The 19,901-nt window shown below is 36.6% G+C and overlaps 1 long non-coding RNA gene across 1 annotated transcript in view; it reads left to right on the forward strand.

Moving 5' to 3' along the window:
• LOC103105390 (uncharacterized) overlaps positions 1 to 19,901 on the forward strand; it is a 37,804-nt gene that overhangs the window by 9,282 nt on the left and 8,621 nt on the right. The window contains exon 2 of the long non-coding RNA XR_462567.2: positions 9,244 to 9,319. This is a non-coding gene — a long non-coding RNA (uncharacterized LOC103105390). The remainder of the gene's footprint in view (positions 1 to 9,243; positions 9,320 to 19,901) is intronic.

Consider the following 19,901-nt stretch of genomic DNA (forward strand, 5'->3'; position numbering starts at 1 on the left):
GAATGTGCAGACAGTACAGATAAGTGGATGGAACTGGAAAAAATTAAGCAAAAGGACGAAGAAACACCCTCCAGATTTATGGACAGAATTATCGAGTTTGGGGACAGATACTTAGATTGGGACTTAACTAAAGAGAGTAGTTTAAGACAAGTTAGGAGAATCTTTGTAAACAATTCTTGCAAAGCAATTAAAAATTATTTTAAAACACAATGCCCAAGATGGTCAGATATGGACCTTGAAGAATTGCGAAAAACAGCTATATATGTTTTAAAGGGAAACGAAGAAAAGGAGAAAGAAAATAATGATGACATGGAGGAAATGAAGAAAAAAATGAGATATTTAATAGATAGGATAACTAAATTAGAAAGTGGGCAGGATAATGAACCAACGACAATTGCCCCTCTCCAGAAATCCAATTATCAATCCATTACTTGCCACTTCTGTGAGAAGAAGGGCCACAAAATGATGGAATGTAGAACCTTTCTTAAGATGATTGGAAGGAATACACAGTTTAATAATAGCTTTAGAAATAATAACTAGAATGAATATAGAAATAAGAACTTTAGAAACCAGAATTATAGAAATAGGAATTGGAAAAATAATGACAATGCTCAAATTGAAGAAAATTTTAATGATAATACTCAACAATATATGAGAAATGGCACTCGTCCAAAAATTATTCGAGGTACTAATGACCCTCAGAGAGGTGCCCTTCAGGGGGGTGCCCAAGGAATATCCCAAACACAATGATGGTGTCCGGGGGGGGGGGGGGGGCTGGGGCACAGGAATCAGAGGATACAACCTTTGATTTCCCGGACCCTGATGTCCTACTACCCATTGTCCCTATCCACTGCCCTCCCCATACTAATGAACCCCATGTTACCTTAAAAGTGGGTAACACCTATTATGATTGTCTATTAGACACCGGAGCTTCCTGGTCTGTATTAAAGAGAACACCTGATTTACAATGTTATTCTATTGGCTCAGAGAATGTAATGGGAGTATCAGGAATAACCCAAAGAGTTAAAAGACTCCCTCCTAGAATGGTGTCTGTAGGACCCCTAGAGGTACAACACTCCTTCCTTTTGATGCCTGACTCCCCTTTAAATTTGCTGGGGAGGGACCTTCTATGCAAACTCAGAGCCACAATAACCTGCTCCCCAGATGGCTCATTATCATTAGAAGTACCAGAGGAATCTTTAAAATTACTCCCTGTACTTCTCTCGGAAAACCAGGAGGCAAAAGAGCCTTCCATTTTTGAAATACCTAAAGATATACTGGAGTCTCTTTGGGCCACATCTTCTTCTGATGTAGGCTTACTTAAATCTGCTGTTCCTGTGCAGATAAAAACTAAATCTAGCCCACCTCCTTCTATCCCTCAGTATCCCCTCTCAAAGGAGGCAATTGAGGGTATTACACCAGTTATTAACTCATTAATAGAACAGGGAATAATAATCCCTTGCAAATCTGAATACAACACGCCCATCCTGCCAATTAAAAAACCAAAAAAAGGGCCCGATGGCAAGCACATCTATAGATTTATACAGGATCTAAGGGCAGTGAATAATCACGTTATAAAGAGACACTCCGTAGTTTCTAACATACATACTATTATTTCATCTATTCCTAGCACAGCTACATACATACTTTACAGTAGTAGACTTGTGTTCAGCTTTCTTTTCCATACCAATACATGAAAACTCCAGGCATATTTTTGCTTTCACCTGGAAGGGCTCACAATATACCTGGTGTCGGCTGCCACAGGGTTATGTCGAAAGTCCGAGCTTATTTGAGCAAATTTTGAGCCAAGACACAGACAATATAACATTTAAAAATAGCAAATTAATCAAATATGTAGATGATCTACTCTTGGCTTCAACAGATGCAGAAACATGTCAAGAAGATAGAAAACACCTTCTTTTGGAATTGCACAAAAGAGGTCATAAGATCTCGAAGGACAAAGTTCAGTGGTGTCTCCCCAAAGTAGAATATTTGGGGTTCATTCTGACAGCTGGTGCCCGCTCTATTTCTCCCAAGCAAATTGAGAATATTCAAAAATTGAGTGCTCCTACTACTAAAAAACAGTTAAGAGCAATTCTGGGAGCAACAGGGTTTTGCAGACAATGGATTCCTTGGTATGGGGAAATTACTAAACCTCTTATAGCACTAACAAGGGATGTAGTCCCTGAACCCCTCAAAAAGAGCCTGAACACCTGTCAGCTCTATCAGAGCTAAAAAAGGCTATCTTATCTGCCCCTGCTCTAGGCATCCCAAATTACAACAAGCCATTTACTTTGTATGTACATGAGCGAAGAGGAGTAGCCTCAGGTGTTTTAACTCAGACTCTGGGGCCTTCTCAGCGTCCAGTTGCTTATTATTCTGCCCAACTAGACCCAGTAGCAGCAGGAGCACCACCATGCCTTAGAGGAGTAGCTGCTACAGCCTTACTAGTAACAAAAACCGTTGATTTAGTATTGGGATGTCCATTAACAATAATGTGCCCACATGAGATTGAAGCATTATTGGTAAAACATAGAACACAGGCATTCTCGGATCAGAGAATTACAAGGTATGAAATAACCTTATTAAATAGTGAAAATATTACCTTGAAACGCTGTTCAACTCTTAACCCTGCCACCTTGCTTCCAGATTTATTAGTGTCCATGGCAGAAAAGCCTCGAGATAATCTCTTGGACACTCCCTTAGACAATGCAGATCTGATCTTATTTACTGATGGTTCTTCTTTCATGAGGGATGGCATACGCTATAGTGGAGCTGCCGTAGTCTCAGAATTTGCCACTGAGTGGTCAGCCTCATTACCTTCTAACATTAGCGCTCAAGGAGCAGAGCTCATAGCTCTGAAACATGCCTGTATAATTGCCAAGGATAAAAAGGCAACAATTTATACGGATTCTAGATATGCTTTCGGCATTTGTCACTCAGTCGGGATGCTATGGCTCCAGAGAGGATTTTTAACCTCAGCTGGAAAATCCATAGCTAATGCAGAAATTATTAATGAAGTTCTTTCTGCTCTCAAACTGCCTAAAGCCCTAGCTGTAGTTCATTGCTCTGCCCATACAGGTGGCTCTGACCCTGTCTCTAGAGGAAATGACTGAGCAGATGCCGCTGCAAAACTAGCAGCCATAGAAGGACCTGGATTAATTTTAACATTAACAACCACTGATAATTTAAATTTATCACTCTCCTATAATGAAAAGGAAGTGGAAAAATGGAAACAAAAATTTAAAGCAAAACAAATCAATGGAGTCTGGGTGTCATCTGAAGGAAAACCCCTGCTCCCTAGAAGTTTCTATCACCAAATTTGCCAATCTGTTCATAATAATGGCCACTTTGGTACCCAGCGCATCGTGGACTCTGTTAAGAGAGTATGGATAGCCCCTGGTATAACTACCATAGCCTCTAAAGTGTGTTCATCCTGCCCTACCTGCCAGGCATATTACCAACATGCCTTTCGTGGTAAAGCCTTTGGTGGGCGTCCTCTGGCTTACATACCTTTTGAGCACCTGCAGATAGATTTTATAATGATGCCAAAGGCTGGACAATATAAATTTTGTTTGGTCATAGTAGACCAACTGACCAGATGGCCGGAAGCATTTCCTACAGCCCGAGCCACAGCAGCTTTTGTTGCTAAGGTGCTTTTAAAAGAAATTATTCCTCGCTTTGGCCTACCAGCACGTATTGATTCCAATAGGGGGAGTCATTTTACTGATTCTGTTCTAAATCAAATATATTCTTGCTTGGGGATAACTCCAAAATTCCATGTTCCATATCATCCCCAGAGTTCAGGCCAAGTTGAGAGGATGAACAAAGAACTTAAAACTATGATTGGAAAATTATGCACTGAGACCCACTTAAAATGGCCTGAAATTCTCCCTTTGGCCCTATTTTATCTTAGAAGCAGGCCTAGAGGAGACTTACATATTTCACCATTTGAGATGCTTTTTGGACATCCGCCTAGACAGGCTAAGCCTTTCTCCCCGGCTTATACATCGCTATTAGGGGGAGATACTACTATTGCTTCCTATATACAGGAATTACAGCACAAACTGCGTAAGCTACATGAATCCGGAGCTGCAGTACAAGCTGGACCACTAGACTTCTCACTTCACGACCTGAACCCAGGAGACAACGTGTATATAAAGAACTTCCAGCGTACAGGAGCAACCCAGCCTTCCTGGGAAGGCCCATTCCAAATATTGTTAACTACTCCGACATCTATAAAGGTTGGAGAAAAGGACTCTTGGATTCACTGTTCTCATGTAAAGAGAGCATCTTCTGTTGAGACTGATTGACTGTATCCTATACATTGACAAGTGGAACTGTTTTATTCTGCTTTTGACACATTGAATTCCTAAATTTAAAATTTTTTCCTTTTTTTCCTTTTTTCTCTTTTCCTTATTTTATTATTATTATTATTTTTACATTATTTTATTTTTTCCCTTTTTCTCATTTCTATGTACTTAAGGTACATATGATCAATATTAATTTTATTCTACAATATTAGTTTAAATATATATACTTGCTATTATTATTAATACGCACCCAAACAGCTTTAGACTATGGGAACCTGCCATTTATTGATAATTGTTGTGGGACTATGATTAATGTTTGTGTCTGATTCTAGGAACGAGATAAAAAAAGGAGCACAGAGATAACCTGGATAATGCCAAAAGAGTTCACAGGTCTAAAAATCAAAAGACCAATCCAGGTAGGATTAATGCATTTCTAAGCCAATACTAAGGACTTGAACCTAGTGTGAGACTCGGGGTTGCGACACTTGACAGATGTTAAGATGTAGGCCTTCCCTGTATCCACACTCTTCGTGAAAATACCTACAGACAAGTACCTAAGGTTGGCTACCATCCTGGCTCCATCCATCCCTGAGAATGAAGGTAAAATCAGACGAGGGAATAACACTTCCCTAGATATATAAAAAAAAATCTGGTTCTCTTTTTTCTCTCCTATAGTATGGCAACTTCCTGTAGCCTTGGCTGCAAATGGGGAAGTAAATTATGCTGCATTCTGTCCTACAGACTTGTGGGATTAGAAATTACTTAACTGGACCCTAATACAGGGGCCTGTGGAAAAAAAAAAATTTATTCTTGCTTTCTAAAATTTTGTATACATAGATTTTTTGATTTTGATACTGATTTTGAATTCTTCTTTAATATAAATATGCATATATAAAGGGTTTATATTTTTTCCCTTAATTTTTTCCCTTTTTCTTCTTTTGATTTTGATTTTTGATTTTATTTTCATATTGTTTTGTTTTTCTTTTGAATTAACTCACACACCCCCACAACTAAAACTTGAATCCTCAGCTGGACTCAGTGTTTTTTCAACACTTTCTTCAGGGGGGATTATATTTCATCAAATCCAAGATTTAAATTTTGTTCGAGATAAATCTTCAGAGAAGAAGCTTGCTAACTAACTGAATCCAGAGAATGAACTGTTTGCAGAAAGATATCTAAACCTTTTCACTATAGGAAGATCCAGAATGAACCTTGGGGTGTGGTTGATTGAACATTTTTTGAATGTACACTCTTATGCCAAAGGGGACTGCCTCCTAATTGGCTTTTGTCAATGCGCCCAGCAAAACATTGGTTTGCTGTCTTTCTCTCTCCTCTATTTCCCCATATTTACAACTATTATAATTTTCCTCTTAGTGGAAAAAAAAATTTTTGTATACACTTATAGTTAGAAATTTTTGGGGTGCAGTATGCTTATGTTTAGTGATCAATTGGGGAGACTAGTCTCCCAATCATCATCAGGGGGGATTGTGAATTTTAAAAGTCTCCATCTTGGTCTAGCACCCAAAAATTGTGCACACCCACACTACACGGGCATGCGCTAGTCAATGACAAATCAGAAATAACTAACTGCCCACCTGGGCTGTCCTAAGCCAAGCTAGAGCCAACCATTAGATTTGTGAGACACAGGAAGTGAGGTAGGGAACAGCCTCTGGAATTCGCTCATTTCCTGTGGAGAGAGGTAGACAGGAGTTGGTGTTAGGATCTTGGAGAGGGAGGACACCCGCAGACAGCTTTCCTTCAGAGCGGTCACGTGAATTAAGGACTGATTCTTTCCACCTGGGCCCTTTGGGCCTAAAACTCTCTCTGCCTTGGTCAGAGGTTGAGTAGCCCCTTTTCCCTTTTCTCCTCTCTCCTTCTCTCCCTCTCCTTTCCCTACTCCCAGTGTGATTAAACCTCCATAAACTCCATTCTGACTTGAGTGTTTCATTTTAGGAATTTCATAAGTAAATTCCTTGGCGGCCATTGTTCAATATTACATAAATCCTGTAGCCACATTTGTAACCATTACAATATTATAATCTCTCCCAGAAGCCTAAAATTTCTACCATTACAAAACCCAGCAGTGCCATGGCTGGATCAAAGGGCAGACAATCTTTTAACACCCTTTGGGCATAGTTCCAAATTGCCATCCAGAATGGCTGGATCAATTCATAACTCCACCAGCAATACATTAATGTCCCAATTTTGCCACATCCCCTCCAATATTTATTACTTTCTTTTCTGACATTTTAGCCAATCTGCTAGGTGTGAATTAGTATCTCAGAGGTTTTTTTATTTGCATTTCTGTTATTATAAGAGATTTAGAACACTTTTTCATGTGTTTATTGATAGTTTTGATTTCTTTATCTGAAAATTGCATATTCATGTCCCTTGCCCAATTATCAATTGATGAATGGCTTGATTTTTTGCACAATTGATTTAGCTTTCTATAAATTTGAATAATTAGACCTTTGTCAGATATTTTTGTTATGAAGATTATCCCCAATTTGTTGATCCCCTTCTAATTTTGGTTGTATTGGTTTTGTTTGTACAAAAAATTTTTAATTTAATGTAATCAAAATTATTTTACATTTTGTCATTTTTTCTAACTGTTGCTTGATCTTAAAATCTTTTCTTTCCCAAAGATCTGACACATATACTATTCTGTGTTCACCTAATTTACTTATAGTTTCCTTCTTTATATTCAAGTCATTCACACATTCTGAGTTTATCTTGGTGTATGGTGTGAGATATTGATCCAAACCCAATCTCTCCCACACTGTCTTCCAATTTTCCCAGCAGTTTTTGTCAAATAGTGGGTTTTTGTCCCAAAAGCTGGCATCTTTGGGCTTATCATAGACTGTCTTGCTGAGGTCACTTATCCCAAGTCTATTCCACTAATACTCCCTTCTGTCATTTAGCCAGTACCATATTGTTTTGATGACCACTGCTTTATAGTATAGTTTGAGATCTGATACTGCTAGGCCACCTTCCTTCACCATATTAAATATTTTAAATAATTATAAAGGAAGTAGTGATCTTTTGGATTAAAACATCAATTCACTAAGAATATGCCATATCAATTTTGGTTTTGGTACAATTACCATATTGGTAAGTTAAAAGAATGTTATAGTCATGACACAAGGATTTCAGTGTCACATTTGGATGTTTGTATTCTTTTGAAAAAGTTGAAAAGTATGAATAGATAGTTTCTTAGTTGGTAGAATAATATTCAAGAAGTATTGAACAATGAATCAGTTTCTACCTGTAAGCAAGTTCCTGCTAATGTTATGGAACTCTAGTTTTTCCTCAAAAATTTTATCAATGAATGAGATGAAGACACAGAACACATGATTTTTGTATTTTTCAGTGGGATCAAAATGGCAGAGAGTATTGAATTCAATTCTGGTCATCACATTTTAAGGAAGATACCAATAGTGAATGGAGAGCATCCAGAGGAAAAGTGAAAAGACTATCAACCTTGGCACTTTAAGATCAATTGAATGAATTTGAATAATCTAATAAAGGCAAGACATGGAGTGTACATTATTTCAAGGACTGTTCTATGGCAACAGAATTATTCTCTTTTTGTACCCAGAGGGAAAAATTCATAGAGCATACTTTGTTATTGTTGTTGTGGTTTTTTGGTTGTTAATGTAGACTAAGATTAATATAAAGCATAATTTTAGAAGTTTATTTTAATGGAATGGTCTCCCTCAAGAGATAAGAGGATTTTCTTTATTAGAGGTATTCTATCATGGACTGAGTTTTTATCCATCAGTGATGGTTTAGATGGAATTCTTGTTCAAGTATAGATTGAATTAGATGGCCTCTGATGTCTCTGTCAGATCTGAGACTACAAGTCTGTGAATAGTTATTTAGTGGTCATAATTGATGTTCTTTTAGTTCCTTGAAATGTAATTCATTTGTGCCAGATAACTTGAACTCATTTCCTCAACTATAAAAAGAAGATGAACTGATTGATATTCTAATCATGACATTCTCTGATTTTGTAATTTAAAATAGTTAGGTGTTCTCTTGACCTTAAAGCATTCTATAAATATCAATTATTACTATCCCCTTAACCATCTGAAGTTTTAGTTCTTTTTGTTCTGTTAATACTTCTCAGATTTTAAGATCATTTACTTTGAAAGAGAAAATAGAAGCAAAATATTAATTGAATATTTCTATTTTATTTGCCTTCTTTATTATCATTACATTATCTGCCTTAGACATTGCACTTTGCTCTTTCCTATCTCTTATCATTAATCTGCCCTAAAAATAAAGATGAGAAATCAACAGTGGCAAAAAAAAATGTTTATTTTCTCTCATTAGCAATTTTCAAAAGTCCATAGTCATCCTGAACATTATTTACTTTCTGGTATCATTCTCATAGAACAATTCTCTCTGCTATATTTTTCTTTTCTGTTCTTCACCTTACACTTTTTGTATGTCTTTTTAAAGATATAGATTCATCAGAAATCTCTTTTCTACATCTGTTTAGTTTTTTTTTATTTTCTCTTTTCTCTTAGTCATATCATTTGAATATATTTTTGGAGTACCTCTTATTGTCCTTGAAATATTATTTTTATAGAATTTCTTAGTATGAAATCATACCTGTCATTTATTTGAATTTCTGAAACGTCTGTTCAGTTGCATTTATATGGTCAATATGAACATCATTTTCTTCTTGAATATCTTGAGTCAGTGTGGTGCAGTGAAAGAAGTTATAATTTACAATCCTAACATGAAACTTGGCTCTTCAATGTTGGACAGTTCACTTATATTCCTTGGGTTTCATTTACAGATGAGGGCTGAATTTTCTGGCTCCCAATGTCATCTGCATTTCTAAATCTATGATCCAACAATTGTATGAAACCAAAGATATTAAAATATTCCCAGATTCTTTTTACTTTTACCTTCTCTTTAGTCAGAAGAAAGCCTGGGATGGAAGTTCCTCTTTTGTTTGTTCTCTCTGCCATCTGAAAGATGCTATTTCTAGGAAGGTAAGCAAAGAATTTTTATAAGATAATACTGGAAATATTATATAGTAAGTGGTATTCTAAGGTATTCTCATCTCATCAAACTAAATAAAAAGGTAACATACAAAAAGAGCAGAAAATACAATAATAACCAAAAAAAGTAAAAGAATTGACCATAAGGTAATCCTTATAGGGAAAATACAATTAAACAGTGAGTAATTACTGGCATTTACTGACATTTCCACCCTTTCCTGAAATGTAAAACTGGGATAGAGTTTGCCCTGTAATCCTTGTATCTATAATAATGTTAGTCTAGGACTTTAAAAATCCATCCCTTGACAAGGTCCTATGTTATTCCTGATTTCAGGAGTTCCTCTTAGTCCAGACATTCCCAACCTCATTATGGAGAAAATTAAAAAAAAAACTCAGAAGTAACAACTTAAGGAAATTAGAGATAGAGAAACTAAAGACTTTGAATCAAAACTATTTGTTGGCTCAAGAAAAAGGGAATAAACAAAACTACGGAGGAATATAGAGCCTATATATAGAGAATAAATGACTAAAAATTCAAACACTAAATACAACTATTTCATGTAGAAAAAGTAAAATAGACTGCCATCAGTAGAAATAGAAAAGTAGAAAATAAACAATAGAGAATGCATTCTAGGCTTGCTCTCTATGAAAGACTCTCATGATACCCCTTGATGATAATTTCTCTGCCCCACCCCAGTAAACCTAAAAACTGAAGAATATAAAAACTAAATAGTATCAGATATAGAGAAGACTATTCAGCCCTATGAAGAGTGGGACTTGGAGACAGAGTCAAGATGGTGGCTTAAAGACAGCAAAAGTTCAGAACTCCGCAAACCCTCCCTCACCAATCAAAACCACAACACTTTGAGGAGACTGAAAATCAAATCTAACAAGAAGACAGAGCTAGGGAACCCTCCTTCTGGATTCAACTTAAAAGGTATGCCCCCCCCCCCCAAGCCTAAACTCTAGAACACATGGAGTTAAGGGGAAGGGAAAAGGAAGATCCTAAGATACCTCCCACACATACAGTGCTGAGCCTCTAGTGGTGGCTGGAATTTTGAGGTAGGCAAGGGCACTAGTCCAGAGTGAGTACCTTGCTGGCACAGCTGTGGCCAGGCTCAGAGTGTAGAACATAGGTAGTATAGAGGTATGTGGAGGAGAATCACAGAGCAGCCACCCTAGTCACAGTCAAGAGGATTCATCTTGTCCCCCTCATCCCTTCATGAGGTTTTGGCCTCAGGGCAGATCAACCTTGCAGATCAACTCCAACCTGGCTCAATCTCATCAAAAGAGCAGATAACAAGCCTTCAGAGGAAAGGGACACTCAAGCTCCAACACCCCTCCCCCACAGGCTACTCTGAGAGTCTTGCTGACTAAGCTCCTAGGACAAAGTATGTAACAAATTACAGGTAACAACCTTGATAACAGGGCTGGAAGCACAGCTCCTTTTCAGTTTCTGCTGTAAGCTGGGGAAGATATGACTAACCTGATCAATCAGTAGAACAGAGAAGAAGCCGCTTCAGGACAGAACAGCCCATACCGACAGAACCCACACATAATGAGAGAAGCAAGACTAGAGGCAACTACAGGGGGGAGAGAAGAGGAAAATATGAGTAAACAACAGGAAAAGAAAAAAAATTAGATTATAATCGACAGCTTCTATGCAGGCAATGAACAAAGAGCAAATGGAACAGAGGAAGATCAAGGAACACCAAGCAAAAACACAGGAATTCCAGTGAATTGGACACAGGCTTTGGAAGAACTCAAAATGGTATGGTAGTAGTCTCTCAGTAACCGAGGATGACGATTGTCTTTGTGCGTTTTGGGGCACAAAGACACTTGTGCATGAAGATTTAAGTGGAAAAGTCAATGCACAGAGACAGTCCCACTCTCTTGGCATTGGAAGCCTGGGTCCAGTGGCACGAAAAGTTGTTACACCTGGAGACTTCCTCAGCTGCATTGGATGGCCATGTTGTCTTTTGTGCTCCAAGATGCCCTAAGCACTCCACAGTGCCTTGCTGCATTGCCATCTCAGCCGTTGAACCTTCTTGTTGGTTTCTTCCTCCTGTTCCGCCAAAGCAGTCTTCACATGCTGGGTGAACAAAACCCTAGTTCACCAGGGGTCGACGACCCGATGGCTACCCTCACAATGTTTAGCCAGCTTGTCGAAGCCGTTGCCTGGGGTATAGCCGCTGCCACATGCTAGCAGCTACTAGAAGCCACAAGTGAGAGCTGGGTGTCAGAACTCAAAAAAAAAAAAACTCAAAAAAAAGAACTCAAAATACAATTCAAAAAAAAACAATTAAGAGAGGCTGAAGAAAACTGGAAAAGGAACTTAAAAAGCAAAATAAGTCATCTGGAAACAGAAAACTGTATCTTGAAAGCCAAAATAAACCAGCTTAAAAATGAGGCAAAGGAGATGAAAGATCAGAAGGAGAAGGATGACCAAAAGTCCATGGCTGAAATTCAGTCATTAAAAACTAGAATCCAACAACTAGAAGCAAATGACTTCACAAGGTAGCAGTGTAAATTTTAGATTTATACACCCTGCTTAGTTTTAGAAATTTAGCCAATCAGGGAATGTATACACCCCACTGAGGATTAACTGTGAGGAGGATGACCTATGATAACACGTGCAAACACATGACAAATCAGAAACAACTGACAGACCCCCTGGGCTGTCCTAAGTCAAGCTTAAGCTACCATTGGTACATGTGAGACAGAGGAAGTGATGTAAAGAATGGTCTATATATTTCATTTCACTTCCTCTCTCACTCTATCATGTAGATGCTCTGTCTCACATGTGTGGCTCATGGCAGTGTGGTTTGCGTCTTGGCAGTTTGGCATTTGCAGCTTTCCGGTAAAGTGACTGGGAGAAGTTCTTAGCATGGTTTGTGATTGGTTTAGGTTGATTCCTTTTTCCATTACTTCCTAAAATGCTATCCTCCTAGGAGACCCCTCATCTCAGAGGAGGCCTGATGACTGGTAGCTGAGCTAGATTGAGAAGACCCCTTGGCGAAGGCCTCTGAACTGCTGCCTGGCTCAGCCTGGGCTGCAACAGTTTAAATTCTCTTTTTCCCCTCTCTCTCTCTTCTTCTTAATTTCTTCCCTCTATTGTAATTAAACCACCATAAAAATCCCAAACTGACTTGAATATTTTATTGGGATTGAATTAATCCCTGGTGACCACTAGTATAATATATTCAGTCAATAGCCCTTAAATTTTACCCTTATAGCAGGAAGCTACAAAACAAAATGAAAAAAAAATGAAAAGGTTGAGGAAAATATGAAACACCTCATCCACAAAACAGGAGATCTAGAAAGCAGGGCCAGGACAGAAAAATTAAGAATCATTGGACTACCAGAGGATCATGACAAAAGAAAAAGCCTGGACATCATTCTATAGGAAAGTATCCAAGAAAACTGCCCCAACATTCTAGAGCAAGAGGGAAAAGTGGAGATTGAAAGATTCACCCATTGTGCTTACCTCAATTGACAACACCCAGGAGTGTTATAGTCAAATTCAAGAACTACCAGATCAAGGGGAAAAAAAATTACAAGCTGCCAAGAAGAAGCCATTAAGGTACCATGGAACCACAGTAGGATTAGGATAACACAGTATCTGGCTTCATCTACACTGAAGAAGTGAAAGGTATGGAATATGATATTTCGAAAAGCAAGGGAACTAGGTCTACAACCAAGAATCAACTACCCAGCAAAACTGACTAAATTCTTATAGGGAGAAAGTGTGGTTATTTAATAAAATAGAATACCTCCAAGCATTCATAAAAAAAGACCAGATTTGAACAGGAAATTTAATGCCCAAAAACAGAACTTAAGAGAATCACCAAAAGGTAATTAAAAAAGGGAAAAAACAAAAAACAAAGACACAAACTTTTTTTAAGGGACACAATAATTTAAACTGATTTGTATCCCTAAAAGAAAAGAGGCACTCATCTCTTTTTTAGAAAAGGGAAAATAATCTCATGGATGAGACTAGAAGCAAATCAAAGGGAAGAAATTTCTGCCTATCCTAAAGTAAGAGTTATGTATACAGCTGATAGAGTTGTTGAAAAGAGCATGGTAGTATTCTAGGTAAAGATTATGCAATAGCCCTCAGTCCAGAAAGTGACTAAAAGTGCACAAAAGACCAAAGCTAACCATTGGAAGAGAAGGTCAGGTGTCCAGATGATCAATCCATACCAAAGGGATGTTGTACCCTAAGAACTCAGTAGCAGCATGGCATGCCCAGCTTACTCACTGTGCAGTTGTAGATTGACATGTTCCACCCTGTCCAAAAAAATCCCATGATGTACTAGAATAGCCAGGAATGAACAGTGGAGTGGTGTAGCAAACTTCCTGAGGAACTCGGAAGTGAGAAACAACTTTGTAAGCCTGGGGTTTTGAAATTAAGTGCCACTTTGGCCAAGCATATCACCTGAATATGTACCTCAATAAGCTTGCAGTCTCTGCTTCAAATCACTATTGATTATAGAAATGTATAAAACAACTGGAGGTAACACCTTACACCTATGAGACTGGCTAATTTGACAGAAAAGGAACCCATTAATACCACCAGAGAAATAAAATTTAAGGGAAAGAGATCTTGTTACACAAAAATATTTATAGCAGCTCTCTCTATGGTGGCAAAGAATAGGAAATATAAAAAGTGTTCATCAAATATGGAATGGCTAAACAAGTTGTAGCATATATGTTGATATAATTGATAATTATTTTAGGACAATTGTGGTCCATATTATCTCCCTCCTCCTCTTTCCCAAGATGGTATGTAATATGATTTAAGTTGTACATTTATTATCATACAATTCATATTCCACATTCATCGTGTGAAAGAAGACACATCTGGCTTACACTAGAAAAAAACTCACGGAGGAAATAAAGTGAGAAATGGCATGTTTCAATCTGTATTCAGGATCAGTTCATTCTATGGTGGTAGTTAGTCTGTGGTATTTGATTGTACTGGAATAAAATTGTGCCATAAGAAATGATGAACAAGATGATCACAGGAAACCCAGAAAGACTTAAATGAAAGGACGCAAAGAGAAATGAGCAGAAATAGGAGAACTTTGTTATACACAATAATAACAATAATATATAATGATTAATTGTGAATGTCTTAATGCTAAATGCAAGAATCCAAGACAATTCCAAGAGACTCATGACAAAAAGTGCTATCCACCAACATAGAAAGAACTGAAGGAATCTGAATGTAGATTGCAGCATACCATTCTTTGCTTTATTTCCTCCATGAATTTTTTTTCTCTAGTGTCAGTGATTTGTGTCTTCTTTCTGTTAAAAGTATTTTCTTAATCCCTCCCTCTGTCTAGCATTAAAGGGGATGTTTGCTCCCTTCTTGACATACTGTGGCCTTTGGTGAGTCCAATATTTCACAACATGATGAACACAAAAATTTGTATTGTATGAATACACATATACATCATGTATAATATTACCTGATGTCTTGTGGAGGGAAATGGGAGAGAGGGAGAGAATATCAATCATGAAATGTCAGAAAATACTAATTAGAAATTACATTACCATGTAATCTGGGAAAAAATGAAAAAAAATTATGTTTTATACTCTCTCCTTGTCCTGGACTATTTGACCCTGGTATTGGAGAAAAATATGTGTACTTACTACTCTTGTTTTAAATAAATCCATTTGCTAAAGTTCTACTGGATGATTATTAATGGGAAGTTCATCAGTAGAGACTCATGACATATCGTTTGGAAGGAAAGTAACTGGCAAGATTCCTCCTAGAGCCTTGAGTTGTAACAACCTTTCCTCTGGGAACTTCATCCGACAATGGTGACTGTAGTAGGGCTTTCAAGCCTCACATATTATGTATCCATGACAGAAGGGTGTATTCAATAATGTAACTACAGTTTTGCTGTGTTTGTTGATAAAAATAGGCAAGTAGTAGTATGAATGAATATGTAAGCAAGCACACACACACACACACACACTCCAAAGCACAAGAGGTACAAAGTATTATATTAGAACCAATTAAAATTATATTTTAGTGAAGGTGTTATAATAATGATAATTAAATTTGTCTTAATATTTTACATGAATTATGTTGACCAAGCCTGATGGCAATCCTTTGTGGTGGTATTTACTATATAAGTTATTATTCTTGGTTTTAGAGAAAGGAACTTGAGTTTCAGAGACATTAAATGATTGACCCAGCATTATAGAGTTATGTCAAGGTCATTCAGAATTCAAAGCCAGGCTTCTCTTATTCCTGGTCTATATTCTTTCTACCACACCCTGATGCATCTAGATAAGGATCCCTGAAGTCTCTTGTTTTTTTCTCAAGTAGAAACATTAACTATCTGTGATGGGCACTATTGGAGATAAATAAGACATAGTGCCCAACCTCATGAGTACAATCTATTGTGGGTCAATAAGATGTACATGAAAAAGTGGAAAACCACCTACAAAATATGTAATAAACATTGAGTATAAATAGGTCCAAATATACAAAAGATATGTGATGCTATATGAAGTCACAGCAAAGAAAAATAATATCAAATAAGGAAAAGGAAAAAGAGCACAATCACTGGTGCCTTTTTCCACTTTCCCAAGAGATGTATTAAACTCAGAAACCTCTGTCACTCTCTCTTTCTTATTCAATGGGAAATAAATAAGGCAGATGGAACTAAGGAAAGCAGGAAGCTTCTTATATGGGTAAAGGGGTTCTGTTTGAATTCTAATATTTATGTTCATACTCCCAAATGAATGGTTGCTATTCTTTCACATTTTACTAGAGGAATGTGAAATTATATGTTCTTAGAGGAGACAACTATAGAGAACATCCTGCATTTAAATTTAGTAAGTTTAAAATAGAGCTATCATAAATTTCATTTTCTATTCCTGTCTCTGTTCCATATTTGAGTCATGTCAGGATGTGGGTGTGAATTGACTATGGTGGGATGGTATTCCTCCCCCCAAAAAAATTAAGAAATGAGAAATATGTTTGCACTGAAAGAAGAGGAATGGGAGAAAAAGAGAGGAGGAAATTATCTCAAATAAAAGAGGCACAAAGGGGATAATAAAATGGAAAGGAACAAACAGGGGCATGATGGGCAATACTTGAACCTTAATCTTATCAGCTTGACTTGAAGAGGTAATAACCACATTCAATTTCGATATAGAAATTAATCTTAACTTATAGGAAAGGAGACTGATATAAGGGAAGATGGAGTAGAGGAGATGATGTTCAAAAGTAAAACATTTGTGAGGAGGGACAGAGTGAAAGGAGAGAGAAAGAGAAGAATAAACAGGGGAAAAGTAAAATGTAGGAAAATGCACATTTAACTTTCATAATTGTAAGTGTGCAGAGGATGAACTCGCCCATAAAATGGAAAAAGAAAGCAAAATATATCAAAACTCAGAACCCTACAATATGATGTCTATGAGAAACACATTTGAAGCAGAAAGAGATAGATAAAGGTAAGAGGGTGAAATAAAATCTTTTGTGCTTTAGCTGAAGTAAAACAAAAAGTAGGAGTAGCAATTATGATCTCAGACAAAATAGATCTACTTAAAAGAGTTAATGAAGAAATGTTACAATTAAAGAGTTGGAGACATAAACTGTGGCAGTTAAAAGAGTTAATGCTATAAACTGTAGTGAGTAAAATCATGGAAGATATAAATTATAGTAGATATAAGAGTGTGTGAGTAAATTTGTGACCACAGAAAATATATTTTCACTACAGTGTCTTGTTTTAAATCAAATATAAGGTGGTCGCCAGGGAAATATTCCCAATTATGAGTATACCCAAGTCAACTGGGTTTTATAGAGAATTTAATTAATAATACAATGAGGAATCAAAGAAAGAGAGAAAGAGTAAGAAAGGAATAAGTATGAAGGGCCTTAAGCCAACATGGCCTAGACCTGAGTCTTAAGAGAGAGAGAGATCAGTCAGTCAGTCTTTTATCACTCACCACAAGGTCTGTCTAAGCAAGGATTCTAGTGACAGAGTCTCCTCAGAGAGAGTTCCAGCCAGAGTCCTCCTCAAAGAGCCTTCCAGCCAGAGACTGTTTCAAAGGGCCTCTCTCAAGAGCCTCCAGAGGGACAGTGTCCCCTCAGAGGAGCTCCAGCGAGACCTCCTTAGAGATTGTCCTCCAAGAGCTTCCCTTCTTCAGAGCCTCTCTCAAGAGCATTCTCCTCAAGCGATCCTCATAAGAGATTCTGCTTTTTCTCATATAGGGAGTTTTCTCCTATGTCACCTCCCCTAAGTTCTTCCATCTATCAATCACAGTAGAGGTTTTCCAAGGGACAGCCCATTTTGAATTCACTGCTGGGTCGACTAATCCCTTTAGTAAGTTTGAATCAGAAAAAACTTCTGAATAAGTTTTCACCTCTTTGCTCCTGGCAAGTTTACAAGTTGCCTGACCTTTAATAGGTACTTAGTATCCCATTGTATTAATTCTAAAAATAGGCATGGCTTAAAGAACTTTTTGCCTCATTATAAGTATGGGTTTAAGTACTTTCATTGTTTAGCAAGGAGTTTTCTCCCCTAAAGTAGTCCTAAGTATGGGTGGAGTAGAGGTTCTCCCATTTCTGATACAAGTAGAGTTCTCACATCCAAATATGGAATGTTCCCAGTAGGGAATTGTTCCAATGGAGAATTCCCCAATGTGGAAATTTTTAACATTCACAAGTCTGAGAAATTTCAAGATTCACAGAAAACAATATCTTGCTGAGAGTAGCAGACAATGAAGAAATACAAATAGTAAACATGTAGGCACCAAATGGTGTAGCATCCAATTTTTGAAGGAGAAGTTAAATGACTGACAGGACAAAAGAATAAAACTATACTGGTGAGGGGCTGCAACTTTTACCTCTAAGGACAAGATAAAACTATTCAAAAAGTAAACAAGAAAGAAGTTAAAGACATGAATAGAATTTTATGAAAGTCACATATGAGAGATATCTGGAGAAAACTTAATGGGAAAAGAAACGAATATACATTTTTCTTAATAGAACATAACACCTGCAAGAATTAACTATTTTTAGAGCATAAATGCCACACAAACAAATTCAGAAAACCAGAAATATTATTAAGTACATCATTTTCAGATTATAATTCAATAAAAATTAAATTCAGTAAAGGTCTGCAGAAAGATAGATTAAAATTAATTAGAAATTAAGTAATCAAATTATAAAGAATTAGTGGATCAAAGAAGAAAATAATAGAATCTATCAATAATTTCCATAAGGAAAATAATGACTACAAGACAATATCTCAAAATTTAAAGGAAATGCCCAAAGCAGAATTTAGGTTAAATTGAATATCTCTAAATGCTTATATCAACAAATTAGAAAAAGAACAGATCAATGAAATAGGCATGCAAATCTTTTTTAAAATATAGGAAATGAATCAATTAAAAATCTTCAATTAAATGCCAAACTGAAAATCTTGAAAATTAAAGGTGATATTAATAAAACTGAAAGTGAGAAAACCATTATTGTAATAAATAAAATTGCGTGAAAAAATGAAAAAGAAATCATTGACTATGTTGATTTAAAGAGGGGGAAAAGAAAGCCAAATAACCAGTATCAAAAATTAAAAGGAAGACTTCACCATCAAAGAAGAGGAAATTAAAACAAATATCAAGTTATTTTATACAATTATATGCCTATAAACCTGATAAGTTAAGGAAATCCATGAATAGTTACAAAAATATAAATTGCCAAGATTAACAGAAGAGAAAATAAAATACTTACACAACCGTATCTTAGAAAAAGAATTGAACAATCAATGAATTCTCAAAGAAAAAAAATCTTCCAGTAGTGAGGGTTACAGGCATTTATTAACACTCCCAGAAAGTTAAGTGTTTACCTAAATGTCTTCTTTTGAAATAACTCAAGGGATATTTTTAAAAGTATTACAAATCATAAAAAGGCATAGTTTTCCAGATCAAGGCATCAAGGTTCCAGTGGGTAGAAGCAATGATATGGGTTTAGCCTCAGTTTTACAAATTAGTGTGATCCCTTATACTCTCACAGCTTCAGTTAGCTCATCAGTAAAACAGGGGTAGCATTTGTATTACCTATTTCAAAGGACTCTTGAAAGAATTAAGTGAGATCATGTATGCAAAATGCTTTGTAACTATAAACTACTATATAAATGTAAGCAATTATTTGATGTACACAACTTAGGTGGAGGCATTAGAAATCCAATGTTTAATTTTTTAATCAACATTAATTATTTTCACTCTCCTTTGGAATAATCTTATGTTTATTCCATTTTAATGCTAGCATTTAGGAACAAACTAATATCTGTATTACAGGCTAAGGTTTTTATATCAGGTACTTGAAGTATATAATTGTGAGAATTCACACAACAGAATTTCGTCTTTATTAACTATAAAAGGCATTTCCACTAAAGTTATTCTCCAGCATCTCATTTTGGCAGGGGGATTAAGTGAGATCTAACTACCTACTTCTGATGGTGGGCAAGTCACAGTGCCTCAATGAGCTCCATTCCTCATATCTGTTAAATGTGGACTAGATCAGTAGTTCTCAATTTTTCTTTTGTTT

This window comes from Monodelphis domestica, chromosome 2 (genome assembly GCF_027887165.1).
Source record: "Monodelphis domestica isolate mMonDom1 chromosome 2, mMonDom1.pri, whole genome shotgun sequence".
Taxonomy (NCBI): Eukaryota; Metazoa; Chordata; class Mammalia; order Didelphimorphia; family Didelphidae; genus Monodelphis; species Monodelphis domestica.